This window comes from Colias croceus, chromosome 11 (assembly GCF_905220415.1).
Source record: "Colias croceus chromosome 11, ilColCroc2.1".
In the NCBI taxonomy this organism is placed as follows: Eukaryota; Metazoa; Arthropoda; class Insecta; order Lepidoptera; family Pieridae; genus Colias; species Colias croceus.
The window spans coordinates 10671301-10697745 of NC_059547.1; the positions used below are offsets into that span (position 1 = coordinate 10671301).

General features: G+C 32.0%; 1 protein-coding gene across 1 annotated transcript in view; it reads left to right on the forward strand.

Annotated features, from left to right (window-relative positions):
• The window catches only part of LOC123695612 (allatostatin-A receptor), a 113838-nt gene that overhangs the window by 18769 nt on the left and 68624 nt on the right, over positions 1-26445 (forward strand). The window lies entirely within an intron of this gene.

The following is a 26445-nucleotide window of genomic DNA, read 5'->3' on the forward strand; positions in this document are numbered from 1 at the left end:
AAATATAATATTTTAGGTAATATTTCAACTCAACAAGCGGAGCCACATCAAGAGGCTAGTAGATAATTTCACGGTTTAAAAGAAATACTAAATGTTACAAAGACATCTTAATTAAACGTATAATTTAGGCGTCTTTCTCAAGTCGAGGTCAATGCCACAAATAAGAAAGAAAATTATTATGAAGCATTGACCGCTTCAGTTTTAATAAAAAGTAATATTATTTTGTAACTCATTAAGTAAAAAAGGGCCGAATTTATTGTCTCTCTTATTTAGTAATTAATTTTTATAAACAAAATGTCAACATTCCAAAATGTTTTATTTTAGAAATTAGATCGCATATTTTTTAAGTTCTCAATATAAATAGACTTTCGGTGCAGAAATAAAAGCTTGCGTTCTTAGCTATAAATAATTTAGATCAATAGTTTCATTAATCTCAAGGACTCAGATTGTTATTCAATTTTCTTGTTTCCTTTCATAATTATATATACCTATAATGCATCGACCGCTCCAGCTGGTGGAACATAGCTAAAACACAATAATTCTGGGACAACATACAGAATTGAACCTCTTTCTTACCTTTTTAAATGGTAGGTACATAAACCTGCTTAACATTTTTATACATAAGTCTTAACATAATATAATATAGGAAATATATTGTAATACTGTGATACTACCTACCTATGCCTGGCAGAGATTGCTGTTAAGTAATAAGGCCTCTTATACAAACGATGCCTTTTTTGTCATATTGTTTTTGATATTCTAAGTTTGTACAATAATATGTTGTATTGTATAACTGCTGTATATACGATATTATCCAAAAAATATGAAACCTCTATAACGCAATCCAAGTTTTTCCATTACTAAGAACAAATACGACTTCCTAACAAATACCAACAATTTATTTGGCATTTCAGGCTAAAACAAGATTGATTGATAACGTTTAAGTATGAAATATATTTGTTTTATTTTTTGTATTTTTTATTTTAACTCGTATTATAGTAATTAGTGCAATAAAAAAGACTTACAACCAATCTTACAATCCATTCGATAAATCGCTGAATATGACTTTGGATTTAGTAGTAGTTTACTTTTAGAAAGGAAAATAAAACCAAAATATAATTTAAAACATAGTATTTAATTCAAGGAAATAAAACCCAATAATTCTTAATTTATATTATTTAATCATTAATACATTATGTACAAAAAATATTTTAGAAAATATCTACTATCCATTACTTTTTATCACGTCAACATGTTGAAATACAGATTGTTATTTTTATAAAATAACTAGTTGTGCCCCGTGGATTCACCCACGTGGCTCCGCTCCTGATGGTTTTAGCGTGATGATAAATAACCTATAGCCTTCCTCGATAAATGGGCTATCTAACAGCGAAATAAATTTTCAATTCGGAACAGTAGTTCCTGAGATTAGCGCGTTCAAACAAACAAACAAACTCTTCAGCTTTATAATATTAGTATAGATTAGCTTTAATTATCTAAGAAATTACTTTTACCTGTATAATTAGGTATCGCTATGAGTTAAAAAGCAATACAAAATACTTAATCTAGACATCACATATACGAAATTAAATAAAAGACAATTATATATCCTACGTCTTATATATTATTTCTCTTTATTATATAAGCTTCTTGCTTTTTATAATTAAATCATAGACTCAAAGACTCCTTTTTCTTAAATTTCATTAGAGAGACTTCTTATTATAAGCACTTTGAAATTTACTTATGCTACAAAGTAGGGTTGAAAGAGATTGCAAAGAAATTGCTCGACTCAAGTAGTTTATATTAATTTAACGTTGGTACAATTAACTTTTGATATGAGTCTTTCTTCTTTTGAATAAGAAAATCGTTTTAGATAAATACACAAGAATGAATGATGTGTATAATTTTTATTGGACTTTTCTCCGTTTGTATAACTGATAAAACTTACAAAAAGTGAACCGGGCAGAGCTGGCGAGAGTAGCAAACATGAGCAAACTTAAAAATAATTAAGAATAGCTTCGGTGGTGAACCGATATTATGTATATGTATAGTATTATGTACCTACAATTATCATACTATAGGGACATAATACTATACGTCATATAATATATATTAACAATTCAGGTTCAAATAAATCAGACTTACATTTGACATGCAAATTGAAGGAAAAAGTGTACTACTCTCTCTAGACTTTGGAAAAGAGATAGGAATTATACAAGATGGAAATTTAATACTTCCTTTTTGTCAGCTTGTGACTGAACAGAAAAGAGTGGAAGGGAATGGAGGAGGCCTTTCCCAAATTAGGGCAAACAGACCAATCTGCCGATGTCGACTCATCAGAGTCTTAATTAAGTTTTTATATGCACATATTGTTTACCATTGTTGTGTCTGATTAAGGCTAATAAATAAATAAATAAATTTTGTCAGTTTAAACTTTAAACAAATCCACCGTCAACATCCACCCACAAACCTATTCCAACAGACTTATTACCAAAACTTAAATAGTTTCGTTAAACCCAGAATAAAAAGTCTTGGATTAACTTCAGTGCAGAAGATAATCTATTGTACTTTTCTATGATTTAACGCTAAAACATGTAGGTAATAAATATTTTACTTAGACCCTGGTTTTAGTCTGTGTTTAATATGTAACTAGATTTTCGCCCGAGACTTCGCCCACTTTGTCTAAAACCTCATAAATTATTTACTAACCTTCTTCTTGTATCACTCTATCTATTAAAAAAACTACTGCTAAGTTTTAAAGATATTTTATGTACCTATGCATAGGGACATAAACACAGAGAAAGTGACTATGTATAGTGATAAAACGGCAAACCTCTTACTACCATTCTGAATAGGTATACATGAATTGTAGCCGACAAAGCAATCAGGTCCATTATTACCATCAAAGCAACTGATTGGTTCATATCCGTCTTATTGAGCACAAATATCATTCGCCCAATATCCTTACAATTTTGTTATCTTATTCAAACTCTGATTCTGTACTTTTATACAGTTAATGTAGTGAATTGACTCGTTATTCATACTAAAGTAATAGTAGGATAAATAACCAATACGATATTTTAGTAAATTATAATATGGTAGGTTCTGATAAGCAGTTTTATAGGTATAAAATACAAATCAGAGATAATTAAAAAAATCAATGAGTGTTTTAATATAAATATATAGGTTAGGTAAATAACTAGCTTACCGCCCGCGGCTTCGCCCGCTTTGTCTAAAACCTAATAAATTATATACTAAAACCTTCCTCTTGAATCACTTTATCTATTTAAAAAAACCGCATCAAAATCCGTTGCGTAGTTTTAAAGATTTAAGCATACAAAGGGACATAGGGAAATAGGGACAGAGAAAGCGACTTTGTTTTATACTATGTAGTGATGATAGAGCATGTAGAGTTAATTTTTATAAGTTTAGACAAAGCTTTTTGATCCTATTTTTAAACTTTGTAATATAAACTGATTTATAACTCTAATATTTACAATTATTATTTAACTAGCTTCCGCCCAGAAAGATTAAGAAAAATTAAGATTTATTTTTTTTTCTTCGTATTTTTCCCGGATAAAAAGTATCCTATTTTATGCCCAGGATAATAAGGTTTAATTATACCAAGTTTCATCGAAATCGAACCGTTAGTTTTCACGTGATGCCTGAACATACAGACAGACAGACAGACAAAAAATTTTTTAATCACATATTTGGGCTTGGTATCGATCCAGTAACACCCCCTGCTATTTATTTTTTCAATATTTTCAATGTACAGAATTGACCCTTCTACAGATTTATTATATGTATAGATTATTATTTAATACTATTAATAACAAAATACACATTGTATCAGAGACAATAATCGAAAGGAAATAACCAATCAACAAGAGTTTAAAAGACATTTCATATACAATTTTATTCAGCGATCAATTGCTAGCAAAGGTCGCCCGGAAGAGATCGCTTTAAGTTAATAAGTCGACCTTTTCTATATTATTAACGTCTAGAATTGAATTGATCAGATCGTTCAAATATATTTAGTAGGTACTAAGAATTATTTATGGTACTAATAATAATGTTTTAAAATATTAGCGAGTCTTGTGGATGGATTCCATATCATTCAAAGGGTTTCAGTAGGAACACATATTACAGATGACCTACGTTTCGATTTATTGCAACATAGGAAGAGATCGTTTTTTCGGTCCATTAATTTATTATAAACGGTATTTTTATGGCTAAATGTAATAGTATGTAATTGTATTTTTTGGAACAAAGTTCCTTATCGCGCGTTGTGAAAGGGGGCTAGAAGGAAAAAAATCTTAACGAAAAGTTGTCACGACACTTTTTGCTAGAGTTGTGCGGCGTGCGGCGTGCGCGTGGTTCTCTGTCTGTCTCTCTCTAACTTAACACTTCGGATGTCCCTTGACATCGCTCAAGTTTTTTTAATTCTGAATTCGCACGCTTAGACAACTTCTAATGATAAGTGTGTTAAGATCTGTTAGTTTGAATTGAAATAGATTACCATAAGTCCCAGTAATAAATTACATTTATATAAATGCTTTTGATATTTTCTAAATGATTATGAAATCAATATGTGATAAAGATTCACTCAACGTACATCATAATATTTATTCCCACTAAATAAGTCTGGTCAGTTTCATAGTATTTTTCTAACAATAGAACAACAAAATCAATAATCACAGACTTAAGGGTGCTTTTCCACCAATGTGCGAGAATGTTTATCGAGGAATGTGTTTGTAAATAACCAATAGTAACGCTAAAAGCTTCAAACTGCAAACTAAATGAAGCGATATGATTGGTTATTCACAAACACATTCCTCGCTACACATCCTCACACATAATTGGTGGAAAAACACCATAAGCAATCAGACGAATAAATATTAATAAATCTTGAGAACAATATCCCTCACGTTTCCGACCCTCACGTCAATTGTTTGTTTAATTAGAAATAATATTATACGAATAAAGAAATATGTCTTCATATGGCTATGTTCTGATTGCTATGGAATGCCATTCAATCAAAATAATATATCTAATTAAGGTGTTATTTGGGGAAAATCCGTTTTCTTTGTAGAGATAGAGATACAAGTAGTTCATTTTATATTACTAAAGCTCTGTGATATTTTATTTTTCTAATGGCAATACCGTCACGTCATGGAGAAAGGTGACGATTTTGGTATCTTTGCATCTTGCCAAAGAAGTTTAATGCACGCTCGCATGTAAAAAACATTAGAAAGTGAGGCATTTCACTGCAACCAGACCTGCAGATGTTAAGAATTGATGCAATCTATGAAAGCGTGAGTAGATAGATCCTATTCACTCTTACCTTGAATAAATCTAAATCATACTCTTCTGGTAAGACTAAATGACTACTTTTCTCTAATGTTCTATGCCTTGTACAGCTACTGATTTACATTTCTACCCACGTCTAGATTTCCAAACAATTGCACAATTCCTGAAGCCTCCAATAGACCCTCTTCAGCAAAATACGATTTTGGTGAAAACTTATTTTATTGAAAGTTTGGAACAGTTTCAATTTTGGCTACTTTCGAGCGTCGTAACTAGCTATATGATTTTGAAACTACAGATTATACAACGGCAGTAGAAATAAAGTTTAAATCACATAATATTTTCCCAAATTGTGATCAAAACTACACCTTCAGTTCTACAATATTTATAAGTATGTGTTATAGTCAAATCCCGAAACACAATCTCTTCACGGAAGGTCTAAACCAGACCTTATCGAATCGAATCTTAGGTTTGGCAAAAGCCATCGGGCAATCCTCGAAATACATTTTAATTTCACCCTTTGTCACGAACGCAGCAAAGCCATCGCACGCGCATATGACGCCTCAGCTATACAACGACTGACGAAAATTGATTATTAAAAAGTACATTTATTTGGGCTTTGACAATATCATTATGCCAGATCTGAGGATTGACCTGTCCAACCTACGAGTGCCCGAGCTTCGGGGTTTGACTATAACATAATATTTATTATATTATAATATACAGTAGCTCAAAAATTACTTTGTATAATATTAAATATACGATATAAAAGAGAATGAAGAGACATATTCATTCAAAGAGAAAAAATGTCTGAACAAAGAAAAACTCATTTAAATTACACTTTATTGTCAACATTCGTACCCTGCTTCGCGTTGCACTTGACCTAATTTTATATTATAAGAACTGAGATAAACATATAATACAATGAAAGAATTTGGTATGTTTGTTTGTTATGATTTATTACAAAAACTAATTGTTAATTTTTCACTAATCTTTTGTTTTGAGTAACTAGCGTATAGAAGCGACTAGTTTGAAATAAACTCAATATAAAGAAAGAAAGAAACAATATAAGACTACATAGTCCTCACACGTAGGTGTGAGACGCACGACTTTCTATAGCTGTTAAGGGCCTTATACATTAATTAATTAATTAACACATCAAAAGGACTCCAAATCTTCCCCATAATATTAGCATTTCTGTCACATTTTCACTCATCAAACGATGTCACAGTGAAGAGATTCTTAAACAGAAATAGTTAGAAAGGTTTCAACTATCTCGTATCACTTACCTGAGCCTCGCGGTTAAACATACCCGTAAGGGTGCTTGTCCACCAGACGTGCTATGCAGCTATGCTGCGAAGATGTAATAGCTGTGAAACTATGTGACCAATTCCACTGTTAAGTAGAGAGTAAGATGTGATGAAGTAAATACGCGAAGAATATTTACAGCTTGCGCTTTGCGATGTATCGAAAATAGGTTCCGCTCTGCCCCCCTAGCCAAGTGGCTTTCTGTTAGCGTAGCGTTCAATAGATACATTCGTAGTCTATTCTATTGAACGCTACGCTAACAGAAAGCCACTTGGCTAGGGGGGCTGGTCATAGCTACACTACTCACGACCGTCTAAGTATGCATCTGTAGTATGCATCCGTAGCACACATCCGTAGCCCGCATCCATAGCTCGCACTCTGCCATAAATAAAATAAAAATCATATCTAAGTTGTATTGTAGGTGGAAACGGATACTACTAAGACATGATTTTTATATGGCAGAATGTGATTGGTGGACACATCAGCAATGTAGCATAGCGTCTCTAGTGGATAGCACCCTTACTAGTATGTCACTGGGGAAATAATAATTCAACACATGCATTGGAATATAAACCATATTATACTCTTGGGTTAAGATTAGAAATTCATCGTCACTGCTCGTGCAGACTTAATGACTTGGCAGGAATGTTTATTTCATATCTCTAGTGTTTTCTTTCAGTTACATATGAAGTTGTAGGAGTAAAAACATGAACTCATTATTTCTGGCATTCTTCAATTATAGTCAAGCACTTGAATACATACATAAATAAACACTCATACAACATCAACACATATATATATATACACACACACATATACACGCACGCATACACACACGCATATATACACATACTTATTACTTAAAATGGCAAGTAAAGTTTGAAATATTTTTTTGATACGATGAAAGAGATTGAGCCCCACAACACAGGGGATCCTAGTGTGAGGTTCAATGCAGCATATGCAACTATATTATGTATAACATTTTTGGAAACTGATAAAGAAATTTTTCATTCTCATAACTAAATAATATAATTGGGTACCTATACGCCAGCAACGTTTAAGGCATAAATTGCCCGACTCTTTAGATGCCTACTTGTTTTATTTCATACTTAATACAAAATATATGTATTTGAGATATTTTGAAGGAAGACCACGCTGTAAAGTGTTTAAGAATCGTCGAGTTAAATAATACAATTAATAAATCGCGTTTAAAATCCGTTAAAATGTCTTTAATCTATTTAATACTAGCTCTCCACCCGCGGCTTCGCCCGCGCAGTCAAAGAAAAACCCGCGTAGTTCCCGTTCCCGTAGGATTTCCGGGATAAACCTATCCTATTTCCCGGGGTAAAAAGTAGCCAATGTCCTTTCTCGGGTATCAAAATATCTCTATAGCAAATTTCATGCAAATTGTTTCAGTAGTTAAGGCGTGATTGAGTAACAGACAGACATAGTTAATTTCGCATTTATAATATTAGTATGGATTTAATCTATTTGCGATTTATTGTAAATAATGTTATGGGAATGGCTATTGATACTTGAAATAAAACAGCAATAAATCCAAAACATTCATACAAAATTAATTTGCTTTAAAGCGGTTTCAGCTAATATCTAAAGCTTATAAAATGGCTCCATTGTGCATTGCCCTGGTTGGCCGATAATCTTTTTTAACTGACCTCCCAGCATCAGAGTATTCGATTATAGTAGCTCTTCTATAGATGCGAAAGAGGTCAAACTAACAACTAGTCTAATTAAATGTTATTGGGAATGTTAGGAAGCTAAAATCGAATAAAATATAGTAGTAGAGTGAGTAGTAGTAGGTAGGCTAGAATAATGGTGTTCTTATTGTGATATAGATATTAAAAAATCGCATTTTCATTTCGAGAAAACATCTTAATTTTATAATTCTTTGATTCTTTATTAAAATGCAAATAATTCTTAATGTTTCTGGGATTAAATAGGAATCGATTTGAAATGATTGAGTGAACATTAAATATACGTTTGAAATAAGTTTTTATAACTTTGGTACCTTACTACTTACCTTCTTTTTAACCTATTCTACCAATCGAACCCAGTACTTTCATGGTCATAAAACCAATTCATTTACCACTATACCAAGGAGTTGACGTGACTCCGTTTAAAACGAGACAACATTTATGAGCATGTACATTGTACGTGACAACGGAGTGACAACACATTTGTCCCTCTAATTTTGTGCCCTTGAAAACTAAGTGCAGACCGTGTTTAGACATTTGCCCTATGTTCTAGAGAACTATAATATCTGGGTAATTTGGCTTGTTCTAGATAACTTTATAGTCTAGAGTCTAGACAATTACGCTTTCTAAACATCAATAACTTAAATAAATATAAATATTACAGGACAATTTTCACACGCGGCACGATCTGATCCCATACTAAGGTTTCGCTTGTTATGGAAACCAAATGGCTGATAAACATATACATAACGAAAACTACATTATTCAAATTCTTAGTATAGCTAGTATTTCATTAAAAACATGTTAAAAAAGCTTCAAGTACAAAAAAGGGTTATTTACTTAGGATGTGCAATATTATATTAAAAACAAGTTAAAAACATAGAAAAAGTGTCTTTCATCTTTACCTTGTTAAAGATTTGCCTCAGAAAATGTGCACTAAAATGCTTTGTAGATGGCCAGTTACACTAAGATTTATATGAATAATAAAAATAATATGACGCACGTCACGTAGTAGTGTCACGTTATTCGTCACGCCACCACATTGCATTGCGACGTGACACGGCGTGACGCTGAGATATGTGTTCGTTTCTAGCGTTTGTATTTAATTGGTTTTAACCCCCGAAGGAAAAAGAGTGTTATAAGTTTGACATGTCTGTGTATTTGTGTGTGATATTGTAACTCCTAAATGGATGAACCGATTTTTGTGTCCCGCGTACGAATGTAACTAAGTTATTTAAATTGAATGTTATATTTAATTTGACGATATTGAAGTGCATTTGAATGTTTTTTAGTGATTATTTAAATTGTATATTGGAGATGAATTTCTATAATTTCTTCAAATCTAAAACTTTACATATTTCTTTACTTAATTCATTTTAATGTATTTCATGAATAGTTAGTGTAATTTTTGTTCTATAGATACAGAATTTTCAGTAACAAAATTTTCTTTGTTTCATTAAAATATTTGACGATGATTACAAGTAATAACGGTTAAGTTTCAAGCCTTTAAATCAGGTCACCTACAAATTCTAGCAAATTCCACAGAATCTTTTGAGATGAAAAATAATTGTTCAAGTTTAACCGATTGTGCCGTCTTTTTGATTCATACCCTCAGCTTCTCTGCGAATCAAGTATTCCTTTACCCAATTTTGAGACTTATCCTTATGTAAATTACGCACAGAATCGCTTGAAAGTTAGCAACCACATGTTTTAAATTTTTAATCTGTGTGCAGTTGAGTGTAATAGAAAAAGTTCACATGAAAAGAAGACATTAAGTTTATTTCCTTACGAGGGAACACAATGCACAATATAAACTCTACATACAATTTTTTACTTTACTTATCGATAAGATAAAGTCGAAAGATATCCCAATTGTGTTGAATTAAAACCATAATATCCCAGCCATATTATAAATGCGAAAGTATCTATGTATGTTTGTTACTCCTTCACGAAAAGCTGAACCGATTTTCATAAAATTTGGCACACATACGTCATGTATGGTCATTTGGATCAACACAGGACAATCTGAAAATCCCACGGGAACGGGAACTATGCGTGGTTTTCCTTTGACTATGCGAGCGAAGCTGCGGGCGAGAAGCTATTATAATAATTTATTAAAAAGTATGCTCATTTGCTTCTTGAAATTGAGATAAAAATGGTTTAAATGTAGGTATTTATGCCACTGCATAATATTTTTATACGCTATCATAGTAAATTTCCTCACTCAATTTATATTTCTCGATAAACCACTTATTGTTGATTGTGCGAGTCATATTGTATAAAATATTTTATTATCATTTTGCTCAATTTTCTGTATTTACAGTTATTATCTACCGTTATATTTACTTTTGCCCGAATTGTACAGAGCGTATTTATGATGATTATTTTTTTGTTTCCTATCAAATTGTCATGTGTTTACGATAGAATAAATTTTTGTTTCTTTCTATGGCCGGTTGTAGAGCTTCACCGACCATCAGTGCGTACGTCAGTCGCGCTTGTCATATGTATGGAAATTCATAAAACCGTTCATAGCTAGACCGACCATACGCACGCGTATTTCCATACATAATATTATGACAAGCGCGACTGACGTACGCACTGATGGTCGGTGAAGCTCTGCAACCGGCCTGAATAAAGAATGATTGATCAAGTATACAATTTCTTTATTTTCTTGACTTAATCGTTGGTCATTAGGACATTATAGCTAACTTGTAGATATGTTCAAGGGTCATTACCCTAAATCATTCGGTTGAGGGCTTGTATCCAGTTGGAAAAGATGTTTTTGACGTTTTTGCGTTGTGTTGTTAATTTTGTTACAGTATTGTATGTGCTCATTTGTGACTATTTTTTGTGGTCAAATGCTTTAAGTTTTTTTTATGTTAGAGTAAGCAAAGGGCAAGTTGGCCACCTGATTTTGGTGGTTGATTGGTGCTGACCGCCGTCCATAAACACTAATACTGGTGGTGTTACAGATGTTCTGCTAGCCTATTATAATTTTTGTGAGATGAATTTTAAGTTTAGGAAAATTTATAGATAAGTATAGTAACAATAGATCTTTATGTATAAAATATATAGGTACCAGCCGAATTGAAAACCTCCGCTTTTTTTGAAGTCAGTTAATACCTAATGAGTATCGGTTATTGTATAATATTGATTCCTACCATTTAGTAAATAGGTATTTAACTTGCCTTTGACTCTAGCTAGTAAGCTAGCTTTGCTAAACTCTGATAGTAATGTATATTGTGTACATAAGTGTGTCTGCCCACACAGACATTAATATATCGGTAAAGGGCTTAAGAGATTGAATTTAATGATATTATATTGCCATAACCGTTCAATTATATTATGTAAAATATATAGAGAAGATATTTTAGAAGCTCTTGAGACATAGCGTTTAGACAAACAACTACTAGAACGAACACAATATCGGTAAATGTTGCGCTTAAAATATGTAAATACACGTAACTAGCTTTCTGCCCGCGGCTTCGCCCGCTTTGTCCAAAACCGAATAAATTATATACCTACTAAAACCTTCCTCTTGAATCAGTCTATCTATTAAAATAAACCGCATCAAAATCCGTTGCGTAGTTTTAAAGATTTAAGCATACAAAGGGACATAGGGACAGAGAAAGCAACTTTGTTTTATAATATGTAAGTAGTGTTTTATTTAGCATAATATAATATTTTATAAATAAATAACAAAATCCCACGGACGCTGTCCACATTTTAAAAGTTAATATTATGTTCGTTCTTAGAGAAAAAGATACTTTATTTTGGCGTCCATTAAAATTTCTAAACAATAAGAAACACATTAATGAAGACAGTGAAATATGTCCAGTGATTCTCACTTTATTGTGTAGGAAAGTTTTTTTTAGCCAAATTAATACCTCTCCCTAATTTAACAAACACTATGTGAAGGACCTGGCTCTACTTACTTCGCTCACTTTAAAACTCTAATCTGTCCCAAATTACAATGCACACTGCCTGTAATTTGCATTCAAAATGGTCCATAACTTTTTCCATTTACGCAAACTACCTTTAAACACAAAACTTCGCACCAAAGCTTTTAAGCTAATATTAGTGGTTACGCTGAAAAGTGCTAAATTTCACGATTTTCCCAGAATAAAACTGTTTACGAGTCCCTTGGGAACTTTAAGTGTTCAGATAGGTTTAGATCTGAAGCTGGCAAATATCTTGGAACTTTTATTTTAAATATTGAAATGGTTTTTAGCTGATTGTGGCTGAAGTTTGAATTAAGTTTGTGTATAGTAATTTAAATATTGTGTATATATTTAATACTAATCCATATTATAATACTAGCTTACCGTCCGCGGCTTCACCCGCTTTCTCTAAAACGATTTGAGATTTAAACTATCCTATCTCTCAAGTTGGACCGAACTGCACATGGTGTGTGAATTTTATTATAATCGGTTAAGTGATTTAGGAGTCCATTGAGGACAAACATTGTGACACGAGATTTATATATATTAAAGATTATAAATGCGAAAAATTCATCATTCAATTCATGTGAGTTCTTCTTTAAGAGATAATAATAAAGGTACCTATTTACTATTATATCTATAAATGGTTAAACTATTTATCTATAACTAGCTGTGCTCTGCGGTTTTACCCGTAGTGTTCCGCTTCTATTGATATTAGCCAGATGATAGGCTATCGAACACCAAAAGAATTTTCTAATCGATCAGTAGTTCCCGAGATTAGTTCAAACAAACCAACTCTTTCAGCTTTATAATATTAGTTTAAATTTGAGTAAATATACATTTCAATATGAACTTATCGAAAGGTTGTAATAGTGAGAAAATACCTCGAATTTTTATGATAGCGTAATCTCTTTGGCATACAAAGGCTTTCAACCAAAAAATGGAGTAACGGAAATTGTTCGTTGAACTTCAAATGGATTGTACCTACTACTTTATCCCCTTGTTCGACTCGGACTTCAATTTTTAGATTTGTTTTCTATATTGGTTGTTTTATCCTAAGGTTTTATCTATTTGATTGGCTGTCTCGCTTAATAAGTTCGAAATAAAATGATGGAATTGTCATAGCTTTGAATAAAACAAGATTTTTTGTAAGAAATTTATTGTTTAAACAAGATTATAAAAATTATAATCTACAATGATATTTCTGCACAAACAAAAATAGTTTAAGCGAAATTTAATAGTTAAGAACACACAGGACTATATTACTTGACTAGTTCATCAAAATTATAACTGCATTTGATAGCCAATACACTTAAAAATAACTAGGTTTCCGCCCGCGGCTTCGCCCGCGCAGTCAAAGAAAAACCCGCATAGTTCCCGTTCCCGTGGGATTTCCGGGATTGCGTCATTTTCCCGGGTAAAAAGTAGCCTATGTCCTTTCTCGGGTATCAAAATATCTCCATACCGAATTTCATGAAAATTGGTTCAGTAGTTTAGGCGTGATTGAGTAACAGACAGACAGAGTTACTTTCGCATTAATAATAATAGCGTGGATTTACTTGGCATTCATAAATACAAAACACAAAAAAAATACGAAACCAAGCAAATTTCGAAGTCGTCATGACGTCATCGTCTCAAGTGAGTTTTGAGACTCGTTAATTAGACTGAAATCGGGTCAAGTCAAAGTTAAAAAGCAGGTTTAATTCAGAGATGTATGGAGGGCTTCACACAAGTTGTAGTAATGTGATTAGGTCTATAAATAGAGCATGTATTCGTCCTGGAGGGCTTTAAGTGAATTTTGAAGACCTGTTTTGTGAATGTAAATTCTTGTTTTAATTACTTTTATAAAGGAGAGGCTTGAATATTATATTATATTATTAATTAATAATTAATAATATAATATAATAATTAATAATTAATTATATTATATTATTCATATTCAAGTCTCATCTTATAGGTATATAAACTGAATTCAATCTAATTTAATTCGAAAATATATAAGGATTTTAAAATATAGGATAAGGCGAAGGACGCGTGTTGTAATATAATTTGTTTTTATTTTATTATCTTTAAAAAAATAAATACACGTTCATAAATTGTTTTACAGTATTTTCCATTTCAAGAATACTACTTGATACTGTTTATTTTTATTTTGATCGTTTAAAATTATTTATTCATTGTCTTTTGTTGCTGACCGTACTTTAAACTACATTATAAAACACAAGAAATTACAACATTATCATTAATAATAAAAGTTAATGGTCTCTAATAATACTTTTTAACATACCTACAGCTAACGTGCAATCATTCAGAACACATGCGCATGTCGGTAATTACTTTGCATAACGAAATCCAGTCATCAGGCAGCCTAGGCAAAACGCGAAATAACCATTTGGACCTAGAATATCAATAAATCTAAATACCTTTTCCATACTTTGTAATTTTTTCAAGATTTCATGTCCTTTATTCATTACACTTACCTTGGCAACGCCGAGAGTAAACAACAAAGTATAAACAACAAATAATTGTATTTAACTAAAAACTAAACCACCTACAAATTTTCAGAACAAACTTCTTCTAACTATCTAGAATGTTTTGAGGTTACACAACCAAAAATAATGCAGTCGAATTAAAAACTTCTTGATTCAATCAGAGTCCTTAGAAGTCGGTTGAAAATACAGAAAGAACTATCCACTCGTGAAAATACACATCCTCACAAACATTCGCATTTATAATATTAGTAGGATAGGATAAGCATACTTCTATTTATTCATACTGAAATGCTACTTGAATTAAACATGAACACAATGCTTAAACTAAATTTCAAGCTCTTGCATTCCTAAATATATTATTATATCTTATAACAGTCTGAAGTAAATTATTTCCCATTAATAATTATTAATTTCTATTAGTGTTAACCACACACCTACAAAGTACACACACACATACAAATCAAACACTTCGTAAAATAAATACTTGTGATATTATCTTGTTCCTCATGTCGTTTTCCCAGTGGACTTTCCTTATTCATTTAGGGGAAATAAATCAAATGCTATTTATGTTCGTTCTATTAATATGTTTTTCACACGTGTAGAATAATGATTGCCATTATTCATAAGATGATTTTTTTCGGAAAAATGTCCTCCTAGTCCTATCTTACTAATATCATAAATGTGAAAGTTTGTGAGGATGTGTACGTGTAAGTGTGTAGGTGGGTATGTTTGTTACTCTTTCACGCAATTACTACTGAACCGATTACAATGGAATTTAGCACACATACCTATAGAGGATAACTTTGATTAACACATAGGCAACTATTAACTATTCTGTGACATAGGATAGGTTTTACACCCCTAAATCCCACGGAAACTGGAACTATGCGGGTTTTTCTTTGAATTCGCGGGCGAAACCGCGGGCGGAAACCTAGTAGGTATATAATAAATAGTAATTTAATTTTTAATAAATAATTTACCTACAAAATATACAAAATATTCACTGTATATTATACTTATCTAATAAACTGAAACTACAAAAGCTTCATTTAACAGCAAAAAATCTTATTTATATTATTAAAAGAACACATTTTTCTTTTATTTTATGTTCTTTCTGTGTTTCTATTTCTTCCGTGTGTGAAATAGATTATATTATTGAATAATAAAAGCAATGGTAGCCACTTAACTAAACAGACAAATAAAAAGACTAAAAAAACTACAGCAGAATCAAACAATACTTAACTATCGTAAAAAATACACTACCGCGTGGATTGTTTGAAGATCAGCAACAGGTCTCGACAAATATTTTATTTTTAACCGACGTTAAAAAAGGAGACAAATCAAAGCTTCGTGCTATATTTTTTAAGAACTTTAATTCGCCTGTAGAGTGTAGACGTATTCGATTTTCAACAATATAATATTCAATACAAGCTTTCAAACATAATTATAGTTATAATATATTCTTTATTGTACACAATTTTTAATTTTACAATACCAGGATATTAGAAGCAATTGGCGGCTTTATTGCTAAATAGCAATTTCTTCCAAGCAACCAGAACCAGACCACATACAAAATGTTCAGATTGAAATTAACTAATAATGAGAACTATTTATTTTAAAGAAGAACTTTTTTATACATTTTCAACACAAAAAATTACTTACTGGAATATTGATATAAAACACACTATGTTAAATAAATACATAAAATTCCACTCAGCGTCTGTCCGTGTATTCCAAGCTTAGGTATCACGTAATTTATTCACTAAGTTACGAAGAAACCTAAATTCGTATATTCAATAATGTTTAACATACTTTAACTTTAGCTTATCAGCAAAAAGGTTTTCCTAATAATGTTATATATTTCAAGAGAGAAACGTACTTGAATAATAAACGTACTTGAGTAGAAAATCAAGATAAAACAGAATTGAAAACAAATATAGGTGTAGAACTTGAAGACTAGAAAAACTTAGGATATCGTTCGTTATCTTTAACTGACTTTACCACAGGAGGAGATGCACACTGCACAGTTGGTATTTCTATTCTTTTATTAACTGTCATATTTTACAAAAGAGAGCATGTATGCTGAGCACACGTGTCAGAAGTGAAACTTTATTTGGCAAGATTCAAAGATATTAAAATCGTCGCCTTACTCCATGACGTGACGGTATTGTCATGACGCAACTTGAAATTTTACTCTCAAAGCACCTAAAGAAGTTTCACTTCAAAATTAACTCTGGGAATATTCATCTACTCAAAAATAATTTTAAATAATAACTCGCCATTAATAGCATTGCTGATAAAATAAAAAAAAATGCAGAAATATACATTTATTTTATACTAACACAACACATACATACATACATACAAAATACACTTTTGATGCAAATATTTTTAATTAGTAACCCGTTTATTGTAAAGGACACTACACATTAGAGCTAGCGCGAATTGAATGAGGTTTAATTTCCCTTTGAACAAATTAAACGCAATTGCGATTGACCTAGCTTCAAACTGCGGCTTCTGTGAAAGATAATAATATGACATAATATATGCTTTGTGAGGATTCGTAGTAAATGTGGAAATTTCCATTTAAATAAAAGTTAATAATGGCTTAAATAATGGTATATTACGTTAGGTATTTAATAAAAAATATAAATAACAATTTTGTTTAAATAGCTAATCCGCCTTCCAATTTTAAGAACTAGAGCTTTTTTTGAAGTTAGCTATGAATGTACTATGTTTGAATATACTATAGTAGGTATAATATTATTATGTGTTAATAATCTGTTATTTTAATATACTAGCTTCCGGCACTTTGTCAAAAACCTAATAAATTACAGTCTAAAACTACCCTTGAATCACTGAATCTATTAAAAAAAACGTGTCAAAATCCGTTGCGTAGGTAGTAGATTTTCAAACCACTGAGTGGATATTATCCATTTTGGGCCGTGTAGTTAAAGGAAGGTGAGGTATATATAGTAGATATATGTAAAGGGACTGTCAAATGTCATGAACATTGTCCTTGAAATATCCGATAACCATAGACAGAGAACCTTTTTTTAGTTTCTTGGGATCAACTGTGACGAGCGGATAATACGCCCGGGACAAATAGACCTTCGCAAAATGGCAACCTGTTGTTAGATAAAGACATATTCTGGAGACATTTTAGATTCTGTCAAGGTCGAGAAAGAAAAATCTTTATGTTTTTGTTGATATCTCTTTCTGCGTTATTTAGTCTCCACTATCCACTCTGAACCACCATTTTATGAAACTTCAAAAACTAAAAATTTATTAATACGTTAAGACCTTTTTAACGGATATTAAACGCGATTTATTCATTATTTAACCCATCGTTTCGAACATTTTACAGCGAGCGTGGTCACGGGGCTTTTATTTCTAAATATATAACTCGCTTAAAATCATTCATACAAAACAATAAAATATCACTATAACACGATTAATCTTGGTAAAAATATCTTCTAACCATTCGGATCCATTTGCAAATGTTTCCTTTAACGTAATTGTAGACGTGAATCAGATGGTACGAGCTAGAGAAAACGAGTTTTGAATCCCTTATTGTGAAAATCCCGATAGCTTCAAAATTGTGCTTTTTCATTGTAAAAAAATTGAAATGAATGTAGACCGTATTTATTGCCACAATAATTTTGGATACAAAAACTTATAACGTCCCAGAAATATTCTCCTTTTGAAAAATATATCAGTTTTGAGGAGCATTTGGTATTGAGCAGCAAGTTATGCTAATAATATTATAACTGAACAGTTCGTTCGAATTTTATCGTTAGATATGCGTGATTTCTTAGTTTTTCTAATATGCGCGAAGCCAGAAAGCACCACTAAAAATAATATAAAGCTGTAAAGTATGTTTGTTTGAAAATGTTAACCTCTGAAACTACTAGATCGAATTGAAAAATTATTTTGTATTGATTTTTTTTTTGTTGAGCAGCTATATAAAATCATCTCGATGTGGGTGAAACCGCCACAGGCAGTAGGCCGGGCACAGCCAGTAATTTATAAATCAAAGAGACAGAAGAACTCAGAATGTTCTGGATAATTATATCAAATAATCCATCAATTGTTACGTCAATAGCTATCGAGGGTTTTGATGTGTTTGTTTGTGCGAACGCCAAAATTAGCTGTGCTCAGTTTACAGAGGGATATTTGTTTTGATAAACAGTGTAGAGTAACAGTAAATTTGTCGGTTTGTTGGACGATTTGGTAAATCTAGGGAATGTGGTAACTTGTGGTAATTGGATTGAATGTAAATATTATTCTGCTTTGTCGATCTGTTTCTCTGTTTATCTGTCGAGGAAACTAGATTAGAGCTTAGAAGCCTGGGTTTCTAAATAATTTAGTACGTATACCTATAGGATGCTTCATAGGAATCACGCTGATTCTGTACTACTTCTTAGAATGAAGGGACTTAGGAGAAAAGCTCCTTGTAGTAAAATACTGGCTTTCTATATGAGATTTATGGAAATCCATCAAAGTATACGTAAAACAAATACATTTCTTTTCCCATTGACGAATTTGTTTTTCTTGTTATATTTATCCCGCAATCGGATGATTAATCCATTCGTTTAAGGTAAGTAATGTAGTATTGTTATGTCTTAATATGTGTGTTTTGTATACTTACATCTGTTTTTGTTCATTCAATGTTGAATAAATTGATAAGAAAAAAAAATGTTTTTCTTTTTAAATGGAATAGATTGCATTACCAAGGCAATACCTTTCATTTTACGCTAGCATTTAACGGATTTTATATGCGATTTCGTTATATAATTCGTATCAATAATATCCATACTAATATTTAAAGCTAAAGAGTTTGTTTGTTTGAACGCGCTAATCTCAAGAAATACTGTTCCGATTTGAAAAATTATATCGGTGTTAGATAGCCCATTTATCGAGGAACGTTAAAGGCTATAATATAATATTATCACTCTAGTGGAGCATTGCGGGTGAAACCGCGAGGCACAGCTATTAATGAATAATTCGCGTTTAAAATCCGTTAAAGTCTATAATTTCTAGATTGATTTCTATTAATATGTGTTCAATTATACTTTTAAATAATTTTAATAGCCAATTTATTTGTCAGTGTAAGGTAAATTAAATTGTAAGTATAAATTGTTAATTTTACCAACATAGTGTTGTTAGTTTATTGTGTTTGATTTAGTGGTTTAGCTTCAGTACGCACCGGTTTGATATTTAACTTTGACTGGCAATCAGTGCAATTTAGAGAGTTTAACTAACTAGTCGTGCCATGCGGTTTTTCCTGTGGAAAAACTAGACGTTTGACCCGGGATAAATCAATTCGGTAGCTTTACAGTTAAATCTTAAATAACATATAATAATATTTATTAGAGACATTCCAACGAAAGAAATTTGATGTGTATCGAAATTGAAAAAAGAGGCATTTTTAAGAAATAGAAAAAATTGTGATCACGAAGTGGGATTCGAACCCGCGTCTTTTGCCATTCCAGGGCGATACAAACTTATATTTGTAAAGAATTTTAATGTTATAAAAACTAAAAATATTTTAAAAGTGTTATCAAACAATTCACGAAACTAAAAAAGACGTGTGGCACTCGGGGACTGCCGCGGTAAAGCTATTGCATGCTATGCCTTAGTGGGGAGCGTGAGGTTTTTTCGTTACGGAATTTCTCGATTCGGTCCCCGCGCTCAAGGCCCCCGATAGAAGCTATGCAATAGCTTAATACCCTCCAAACAGATTTACAAGACCAAAAGATAGTCCAAGTACCAATTAAGAAATTACAATGATTGCCTTACTGATTTTAACTCCCAAGTTGACAAATAATATAAAGATCAAATAGCCAACTAGTTCAGGGTAAACTGAAAGCGGTAATTACTTTAGAAGTTTATAAATATGCGGAGTAGTTTGCCCCAACTTTATCAATTACTACGGCATTGCCACGATGCCTGAAAAAGAGACTCACGATGACTGGGCGGTATTTTAACGAGCGTTTAGGTTTATTGTTTGATGGTTTTGTAATATTTGTGTACTTTAGGGACAATACTATGTTAGAGTACTATACTATACCTTTTCCTGGTTTGAACATCCTCCAGCATTTAGTATTTTTGTTATGTAAAAAAAAAAAAAAAAAAAAAAAACATACCGGCCGAATTGATAACCTCCTCCTTTTTTTGAAGTCGATTAAAAATACTAAATGTATACATATTTTGTAATACTGTAGATTATGTATAAAACTTCGAAGTTTTGACTTTTCTATTTTATATTAAATACGACCGAATCCTATTTTTATACGAACATATTCCTAATTAATTAATAGTTGTTCAAATTGATTATTTCATTGAAATGGATAAGTAGAGATGATATACTAGAAAATCAATTTTAAATGATGCTGTACCTTTATAAAATGTAACTCATTTAACTCAACGTATCTAACTGTAAGTACCTTGTTTTGTAATCTTAATTGGCTCCTAATTCTGTATCAATATATTAAGAAATGATATTTACTGTAATGCTGTATGATTACGAAGAAATAAATAAATAGGTATACTTAAACTATCCAATAACATTTATAAAATAAAATACACACTGTCCAAGTTCTCCAAGATATAAATAATGAATTCAAGGATCTGCATCGAAATGAATATGTATGGACCAACTTCAAGTTAAAAGACAATGAGATTTTTCTTTTGAATAAATTGCACGAGCAATTTGAATTCTGGCTTATTAACATAAAAATTACACGCACTTTCCAATGTTTAAATGTGTTGTTAATGAATATTAAAAACCAATGAATATAGATGTAATTAATTGGAAGGTTTTAAGAGTAACTATTAGAGATTTATTTTTCTCTTTCGAAATGAAGTTGGAAATTAATTTAAATCCTTTCAAAGCTAGTTTAAGCCTTAAGGCCGTGTACGCGGTCCGTGCGCTGTTTGGCTCAAATATGTGATTTTTCAAACCAGATTGTCCATCAACCACTTATCTTACAAACATATGAATTACTAATAATTTTAGGAAATTTTATTGTCTATATAGTTAGTTAAGAGTTTTTTTCAATTAATACAGTATTTGTGAATACCATCAAGATAACTGAGCCGATGATTACTTGATTTCACTTTTAGTGTCAATTTCGAAGCTAAAAATATCTGAAATTGCTGACAGATCTAACACACATTTTTTTTTAACTAACTGCAAAAATCCTTATTAAAATAGTTAGTTAAAAGATTTTTTTTATTTTGGACTCCTAACTTACGAAATTAAAATCCGAACAATGTGAATTTTTTTAGAAATTATAGTCGACAAAATGATTATTTTCACCAAGATATTTGACTTAGTTGAATATAATTTATACATATTGCAATAAAAGAACGTCTTACTTATAAGATTAAATTTAAAAAATCAACTAAGGTACCTCTATTATTTTTCTACAATTTTTTTTAAAGTACTATAAAACACTGCGCGCGACCCGATTAAAATCAGTCGGCAGCGAGCCTTCCCAGAGAGAGGACATGTTGCTCGGCGCTCTCCTGTGGACCTATGCTGTTCATAGTAAAAGGATAGCGCAAGCCGCGATCTATCGTAATAGATCGCGGAGATTTTGACTTGCGTTAAATTGAATAAGCCCTCTTAAGGAATAATACATTTTTGAGTTCGGTTGTTAATTTAGAGGTTAGGTTATTAGAATCTGTATCGTTTTGATTAGTTTTGTAGACTCTACACACTTAAATGTTATAGGTTATAATCAAGAAGCTTATATCTAATACATTGGAGATTGCACTATGAACGTTGACTTGCCAAGTTAGGTGTGAAAGGGACAAAAAACAACCAGGCGTCATTCAAGGTCATACCTTCCCGTGACAAGTCAACGTTCATAGTGCAATCTCCAGTGTATTAGATATAAGCTTCTTGGTTATAATATACCTTTGCCTTAAAGTCAATATAGTAACAGAATAAATTATATTATGGGCACCTAATATGCCCTTTTGATATAGGTTATAATGACAACAGATATGATTTAAAGAAACACCGCAAAAGCTATGAAAAATATGCAATTAAGTTTGAACTCGATAATTGAAGCGAAACTTAACCAAATTCTCCATTAAACAGTAGAAGAACTTTTAAACTTATGTCTGGCGTTAATCATCTCTACTTCAAAACATAATGTTTTTGTGAAAGTTCTCTCTTCTCTTTTACATTATGAAGTCTAAGTTATTTATAATGTAGGTGGTTCCGTATTTTTAAGCTATTGCATAGCTTCTATCGCTAGCCTTGAGCGCGGAGACCGAATCGAGAAATTCCGTAACGAAAACACCTCACGCTCCCCACTCCGACGGGCGGAGGTGTGCCTTGAAGGCATAGCATGCAATAGCTTTACCGCGGCAGTCCCCGAGTGCCACACGTCTTTTTTTTTCTTGTAATTTGGTGAACACCAAAACTCCTTACCATCCTTAATATACCTTTGAGTAAATATGTATAAAATTATGCGCTTGTCTTTCTTTTTTTCATTGCAACGGACAGCGTTGTCTGGCGTATCTTGAAAAAATTAGGAAGCTTGAGAGACAGAGGCTCCTTTTTACCGCGGCCATATGTATATCTCTGACCATCCTCCAAAAATTATTTAAACGCTAAAATTCAAAGATAATCAGACATACACAACCAATATACCGCAGCTTAACTTCATTTCACGCAAAAGAGTAAAGTTATGACCATCAAGTTGAGTCGCAAAAACATGTTATATCACTATTTAGTATAAAACAAAGTCGCTTTCTCTGTCCCTATGTCCCTTTGTATGCTTAAATCTTTAAAACTACGCAACGGATTTTGATGCGGTTTTTTTTAATAGATAGAGTGATTCAAGAGGAAGGTTTTAGTTTAGTATATAATTTATTAGGTTTTAGACAAAGCGGGCGAAGCCGCGGGCGGAAAGCTAGTACTTATATATAAGAAGGTGTGCTTGCGTGTCCTTGTTGCAACAAAGAGATTAACGGGATTAATAAATATAGTTCATAAAAACTAAACACGCTTAAACTCATGAAATTATTGTATTACCGATCCTTGATAAGGGTACAGATAAAAATTGAATTTGAAAAATATACAAATACCCATAAAACGCAGCTTAACTTCATTTCACGCAAAAGAGTAAAAGGGCTGATAGACGTACGAACTTTAAAGTCGCGGTTTTAAAGTTCGCGTACTTACTCGGCTCGCGGCGGTGACAGACGTGCGAGCCAAGGCGGGCTTCGAGTAAAATTTCAAACATGTTGGATCGTCGACGAACTTACTCGACGGTTTTTAAGTACGCGTACTTGGGGTGACACACGAGCGAAAAAGGTCGTCGAGCCACAAGTTCGCGTACTTACTCGTACGTCTGTCACCCCTTTAAAGTTATGACCATCAAGTTGAGTCGCAAAAACATGATATATAATATAGTATAATTAATTTAAAACTCAGAACAGACATCAAAGGATAATATTAAAACGGAACGTTATAAAATATTTAATTACATCTACGGAGTTTCTTCGTTTTCAGTTCCATACGTTTTCATTTTAAATTAATATGAATTAGTGGGACCGATCCACACTCTGAGGATGTACTTAACCAGGATTTACTTAACTTTATAAATTTAAATTTGTGAGAATTTTACGCAATTTAAACAGTTTTAATTATTTTTAGGGTTCCGTGGTTACTGTAAGGGTAAATTACTGAGACTTCGCTGTTTGTCTGCACGTATCTCATGAACCGTGATTACTATCACGGTTTACGGTGTTACTACACATTTGACTATTTCAGAGAATTTCGGTTGCCGCTATAATCTATACTTAATATTATAAAGCTGAAGAGTTTGTTTTTTTGTTTGAACGCGCTAATCTCAGAAACTACTGGTCCGATTTGAAAAATTCTTTCGGTGTTAGATAGCCCATTTATCGAGGAAGGCTATATTATATCATCTCGCTAAGACCAACAGGAGCGGTGTAGGGTAAAACCGCGGAGCACAGCTAGTTAAGTATAAACTAAATATTTATTTCAAATCCTTAAAATTAGAATAAACTAAATATTTAAAGCAGGCTCCTATACAACAAACTCGAAATAAAAACTTTTTTGCTCGTTAGTTATAACAGGGTTCACACAATTTGTTTTGCTGACTCTACTCTGTAGAAACTGTTTTCAGAAACGGTAGTTTATACTTTATGTTGTAAAAAAGCGCTTCCAAATGAAGTCCATCTGAATAAATAAATGTTTGGCTTCAAGTTTGAGTTTACTCAGTCAAATTGTAGAGAACTCCTTTTAACGTTATACGAAGTACCTAACTCTTTAGTAATCTGTGGTTTTACTGTGAAAAATCATAACGTATCCGTAATTAACGTATTTTTTTTTATGAATGACTAGCTGTGCTTCGCGGTTTTGCCCGCATTACCTACTCCGCTCCTGATGGTCTTAGCGTAATTATAATAATTTATATGTAGCCTATAGCTTTCCTCGATAAATGAGCTATCTAACACCAAAATAATTTTTCAAATCGTACCAGTTGAAGTAATTCCTGAGATTAGCACATTCACACATAATCAGCAAAAAATACGTACACATACATCAACACACACACACACACAAGCCACCACGATAAATGCAATAGTATAAAATATTATAACAGAGCTTACACAAACATCATTGCTTATAGTACCGAATAAAAACACACATTAGTCAAAAGTTATTTAATACTTTACAATATTATCTATACTATAGATCTATAAGTATTTTAGTATCAAAACGGTAACATATTAAACATACTTGTACCTCCACGTGCGCCGTAATAATATTATCAAACTAATGATGCATGTGACTTGCTTTGCTCTTATTCAGTTAAATGGTAATGAACTTAAGTATAACATAGTTAAGTTGAGGACGTGTAGTTTACTCAAGAAATTGCGCCCAGGAAGGTCGGGGTAGTTAAAGAAACTTAATATACATTTTCTAATAAGTACAATGTGACTTCATTAGTGCAGTGGTTAATGGCCTTATTTATTAATCAAATCAAATCATTAATATATTTCTCCTCACAATTCCCAATAACGTAAATTATTAATCTACATGCATACAAAATTATCAAACACATAGCTGAAGTTGGAGGAGCTGGTGTCTGAAATAGGTTTTAACCGGTATCACAGATCACCGTGGACCTGGCCCTCGGAAATAAGATACAATTACAAAAATAAAATATTTTTCACATAATTCAAAAGTTTATGGTTAGGTAGTGAGGACGAGATAAGTTTATTGTTATTTAGAATTTAAAATATACCTACATGTGTGTGTATGTGTGTGTGTGTGCGTGTGCGTGTGCGTGTGTGCACGCGCAATCGAGGTTGATGAGTTCAAAAATTATATTTTTTATACTTAAGTATAAAAAATATAATTTTTATAATAATAAACTTTTAAACAGAAAGACAACTTTCCCAACATTTATATTGAATCAAGTTTATATTTTGTGTAGTTGAGTTATGTGTGTCATTTTTAGGGTTCCGAACTTCAAAATGAAAAAGCCCTAATAGCATCGCTTTTTTGTTCATCCGTCTGTCTGTCAAGACACTTTTTGCAAGGAACGCGCGGAGGTATCAGGGTTAAATTTATATTATTGTATACTCGAGTCTACGGTCCGTAGAAACTGTAAAAATTCAAACTTA